We start from the raw sequence: 6000 nt of genomic DNA, 5'->3' as shown, positions 1-6000 counted from the left end.
TCTACATGGTCACATCAAAGAGAATTAACACCTAAATACATTTGTGTGATAATATTAATTCCCACACAATTCACACCATCTTTTGATCAGGATTATTTTTGAGCATTATAGACAACATGGCATATATGAAATTTTTCAGACCTTCAACATACTGTGTAAATGTTTGCTTACCCAATTGCCATAAAAAATCATGTCAGCTGGAAATAGCACTGATAAAAATATCTTAAATCTGATTTAACAAAAAGACTCTTCCACTAGAGTAAGACTGGAACATTAATAAATAATTCCAGTGATAACACTACTGAAATAAAATGCTGTGGGCTTCTTTTGGCATGTGGCAAGCTGTTAGATTACAGTGAACCATCTATAGACACTACAACCTCCACTATTCTAATGAGCTATGGAGAAACTTCTCCATATTTTTATGCTGTTGGTCTTCACCATATCTTTAGAATATGATTAATTGTATAGTTTTTTGTACAGGTGAAGCGCTGCAGCCTAGTGACTGCAGCATAGGACCAAAATCTAACTGATGGTTTCATTTCTGCTCTTTGATAGGCGACCTTAAGAAAATTCTTTGCAGTCATTTGCAACAACAGGGACTTATTATTAGCCTATAAATGAGTTTGGGTTGAGATGGGCTGGCTAAGAAGGGTCAAAGATTGCAGTTGTGAGGGGAATGTGGCATCAGCCATGGGCAGATTTTGTAGTGCCAGGACAAAGTGTGACCTTCTGGCTAGGAAGGCTGATGTCCCATGTTTTAACTATGCTTGCAGGGTCTCCACAAAAAAACCTAAGCAAGAATAAGGTGCTCTTCCAATTCATAAGTGTGTAGTTATTCTACTCTGTCCACACACATTCTTATATTGTGTGAGCACAGGGCAAATGTCCTGAAGAGCAGGACAATGCTCACTTTCCTGCACACCTTCCAGATCCAGGGCCTTGAAAGGCTCATGCTCCAAGCACTTGCTCTGCAGCCCTGCCCTGGATGTGGACACCACTGACCCAGCCAGACCTGTGAAAGACTGTCACAGGTGTCCCTCCTTCACCACTGGAGATGGACAACGCCTTCCCCTCAGCGCCACCTTCCCTGCAGAGCACAGCCACAGTCACTCTGGGGCACTTCCTCAAGCCCATGAAGCAAACCTGGCCATGCCAGTACTCCTCAGCCCCACAGATTTCATTTCATTCCTTACAGAAAGCACAGGGACAGATACAACCCCTGTCCCCTGCAGCAGTAACAGCCAGCAGCTCACCAGTCCCAGGGTGAGCAGGCAGCACACAGCCCTGCTCTGAGCCAGGGCACCATCAGGAGATGGCTCCATTTGCTGTGGCACACGTTGGCACCACGTGAACGACAAACAACTGTATAAAAAGTGCCAACAAGAAATGCCATCAGCACACATGGAGCAGTGCTGATGCACAGCTATCAGTGAGCTGGAGCACATCACAACCCACAGCAAAGGGACACCCCTCCTGTCACCTCCAGCACCACAGGCAGGCAATTCCCTGGCTCTGCAGCCTGACACCATCTGCTGAAGTTCTCCAGAGGCAGAATGGATGCACTGCTGTTAAAACATAAGTTAGAGAACAGACATATTTAAGATTCTCCTTTAATTTCTCCTCTGAAAATCCATAATAAACTAGGAAAGGATTAAGATTTGGTGATTAGCACCTGAATGACAACAAGTCATTATTTTTGCACCAAACAAGGATAGAGTATCAGGGGTAATTTATAGTGGATAATTAAGATAATGAATACTTTAGAGTATAGCAAATAAATAGTCCCTAAAAGTACCATTTTAATAGGGGCATGATTACAGACAGCACTAAAGAGGACCAAAACAGAAACAACATATCTGTTTTAGACCCATATTTTAAAAAGGCATGAATCTGATCACTTAAACTGTCATCTAAGTTAATCTTTGATTAAGACCTGTTCTTCTAGTTTTTCTGCATGGGCATTAAAGTAAAATTGGCAATTGGTAAAATTATACCAATATCACCACCTGTGTGAACATATTTTATATGACTTTTTGCTTGGCCTACCTTGAACCAAATGATATTATTGGAGGAAGAACAGTCTTCTTCAGTGCTTCACCCATGGAGAGGTGAGCAGGTGGAGGGTTCCCATCAGATGAGTTAGCCTGATTTTCTGTCCTCATTGAAGCTTAAATATTCCACCTTTCAGTACAGCAACAGCAGAAGAGTGCAAGCCTGGACTAATGTTGCCAATTCCAGGGCTCGACAGGATTATAAAACAGGTAAGGCCTGTCTAAAAAGTGTGTCCTGCCACAGAGCTGCAGGCTGTTGTTAGCTGTTTAGCTAACATTGAACCAACCCAGTGGTGTTTCCTGTGTCCTCCATCTCAGCAGGAGTTCCTTACTCAGCACTCTGTAAGGCTCTAACACCCAGCACAGGCACTGACTCATCCCTCTCAATCCCTCTGGGCACCTTGGACTCCAAAATGAAACTACAGTAGTGCTGAGCTCTTCTGCCCAGCTCAGCAAGCCCAGACATTGTTGCTTTTTATAGGGCTCTTCAGCCAAGTTATGATTATTTCTTAGCACATCTTGAAAAGAGGGTCGCTCCTCCTCAGTACAGACTGAGGGGAAAACACAGCTGCAGGGCATTAAAGAGCCAATCCACCACCAGGACCCATCCTTGCACCTGGGTCAAGGAGAGGCAGGTCCCCAAGTCACTATGGCCACATTACCAAGCTCAGGAAGATAAAAATAATCAGCAATGTGGGCTTTGCAAAGCTGCAGGATATCACCCGTGCTAGGAATTTATTTGGGAGTTTGAAGGTGGTAACAGCTGAAGGTGTCAAGTTGTTCCAGCTAGTCTATTCCTCCTGCTAAATCACAAAGTTGAAAAGGACAGGCTACTAATGAAAAGCTAAATGCTCATAATGTGACCTGCTTCAGTAGGAGAGTCCTTAGGTCCTGATTACTGGGAAAGCATTAATTGCAGTGGTTTTCAGGGGCAAGGTGAAGCTTTAATGGGTAATGAAGTGTGCACCCAACATTAGAAGAAAACTCCAGGGGACAGCATATTCCCTTGTACCTGTGAATGCTGTGACCTCCTGGGGAACTGACTCCTTTGGAGAGGTTGCCAAGTGCTCGAAACAGCCTGGGGGGCTTATATTGTTTGGAAGGGAGTTTATATTGTTTGGAAGCCAATCTTTGGATTAACTGCAGTTTCATGCAGTCTGGTTTCCTTTCTTTGCTTATCTTTGTGCCTCAGTTTTATGTAATTTCTCAGTTTTATGTAATTTCTCAGTTTTCTGTCCAGCCTGGAGTTTGTAACTCCAGCCTCTGGTTATGGCTGATGGCTTGGGAGGTTTCATGTGTAGAATTCCATCTCTGCTTTATTAAAATCCTAAGTTTGAAGGGAAAGTAGTCACTAAGCCTCTAAGAACATAATGCTGGTTTTCATTGCAAGTGTTGATTGATCAGAAAATTGGTGCTCCTCACAATTTTTTTCCCTGCACTCCTGTGATTTTAAAGGTCTGATTTAAAATTTTGCTTGCCTGTTTGAAAGCATAATGAAGTCTATAATTATCTATTTTCTTCCAGGCAGTTCTCAAGTGTTGATCTTCATTATTACTTTCCTTAGAAATACAGGAGAAAATCCTTCTGCTACCTTAGAAAAATACCCTCTTCTTTCCTCACATAAGCATGAGCTATAATACTCAAAATAATCTATTTCTGCAGAAAAAAAATCATATGCCAGGAAAATAATTTAATAACCAAAACAATTAATCACTACCACAACGTTCCCAATATTCTTTTCCAGCTGCTAATTAATATATTGCTGAACATACTTCATTTTGTTTCTGGAAAAAGTCCTGCAAGCTCCACTATTTGCAGTCAGTAGCAATCCTGTCCTTCAAATGTTCATCTTGACACAACAAGTGGAAATGTGATTTCTGGTCTCTTATCTCCTTGCTGTGCACTATGCTGGGCAGTACTGGGAATCTGATTTACAGAACTTTCTGGTCAGGTACTGAAATCCTCCAGTCAAATCAAAGACAAAGCTGTCAAACATAAGTTGTCTTAAGAAAAAAAAAATTATTTTCTTCTTTAAGAGACAGTATAAAGCAGCCAAAAGTAGGAAATATTCCTATAATTTGATATAATATGAAATATTCCTGTAATTCTGTATATAAAGGGACCTGTAATTGTAATTTTGAGAAAAAAATAATATAAAATGAACCCTTTATGAATGCTCTGCTTAGGTTAGCTATCTATAATCCAATAGGATCAAGAAGAAATCAGCAGTTTGCATTTTGGAAAGAAAGAATCCATGAGGATTTATGTAACACTCATATTTCAACAACTTCATCATGAATTGTCCCAGCATTAAACTTTAGCTGTTTTCCCTGCAAAGTGTGGAAGCATTTCTTAGTTAAACAGCAGATTTTTTTTCTTTGTTTAATAACAAATAAATTATGAGGAAGCTTTTGTTTTCCATCGGCTTGACAATTATGTCACTGTTTTGCTGGAAATCAGAGCAGTTGGCATTTTCTTCATGCCAATATATGTGTGTGTGTGAGTTGAATTGTCTCTGAACTATGAGCAATACAAGATAATCCTTGTACCAGAAAGCAATTAGTGATTGCTCTGCAGCCAGGTTATTCCCAGGGGTGGGAGCCCCTATCACAAGTGGCAGCTGCAGCTTCTGCACAATGGGAAATCATCTCTGAATAACTGCTTAGCCCCTTTAAGGAGAAGAGACTTTCCCTCTTGGATGTATTTTATTAAAAAGAACCCTCTTCTAGCCATATGGAAAAAAAAATCAAAATAAGGGGTGCAATGAAAAGATTGTAAATGGATTATTTGAATTTCCTAATGTTCTAAAGGATTTGAGGGCTAAGACAACAGCATTCTCATGCCAATTACTTTTTTGGCAGCTTTCTCTCTCTCTTAGAGACTCCAAAACTTTCTGTGAATTTGAATTTACAAGATCAGCACAGAACTAAATTTTCCTAGAAGCACAAAACCTATTGAGGCACCGGAGAAAACCACTGCAAACACCCAAACGTGCAACCATCATCTCCTGCCTCTTCAGCAATGTCACTCAGTTGCATAAACATGCCATGCACACTGAATTTCACATCCCCAGTGCCACTTGAAGCAAGCCATAACATTTCCCAGCCAAATATATACACGACTCCCATATGCATATACATATAACTCCAGTACACAGCTAATGAGATGCAATTATTCACAGCTGATAAGACTCTTGTTCTAAAGCCCTCTACATGAAAGCAAGAAAAATTTGAGTTGCAGAGAGACTTTTCCCTTTCATCAGTACTGTCAATTAGAATTCCAACATTATGTAAGAAACAGGAGAAATCAGCTCTGATCTGGCTAAAGGTTAATAAATGCAGCAGTTCAGGGAACTGGAGCAGAAGAATACTAATGGCTCCTGCACCTGGAACACAGCTTCCCTCCTCATCCTAATTAACTTCTTCCCCATCAGAGCATTTGTGCCCAATGCATTTATGAAATAATGCAGGTCTCTGGCTTCAATAAGTCAAGTGTAAGTCAAATAGAGGAAAGAGGGTGTTAGAAAAGACTGACCTTGTTATCATTATTTATTTGGCATAAAATAATATTGACAGCTCTTCTGCTTTTGCATCCCCATTAGAAAAGCCCAGTCATGAGTAATTTTCTCTGGATTAACTTATAAATATGTTTGCTAATTTTCCTGTGTTGATATTTTAGGGTTTTCTTGTCATGCACCAACAGGTAATGAAAGATCTGCAGCAATGCTGTGTTTCTTGTGAAACCGTATTTTCAAAACATGCAAAAAACCCAACTCAATCAAAATTCTGTGGCAAGAGATTTCCTGGCAGTGCAGTGGTCAGGAATACACAGTGTACATTAAATATCTGATGGAAAAGGCGAGGGAGAGACCCAAGGAGTGATGAGCTGCTCATCTCTCACAATGCCCTCAGCCAGCGCAACAAATTACATGCAAGACATGCAGAGG

This window comes from Melospiza georgiana, chromosome 16, assembly GCF_028018845.1.
Source record: "Melospiza georgiana isolate bMelGeo1 chromosome 16, bMelGeo1.pri, whole genome shotgun sequence".
Classification (NCBI taxonomy): domain Eukaryota; kingdom Metazoa; phylum Chordata; class Aves; order Passeriformes; family Passerellidae; genus Melospiza; species Melospiza georgiana.
Note: the sequence above shows the minus strand (reverse complement) of the source record.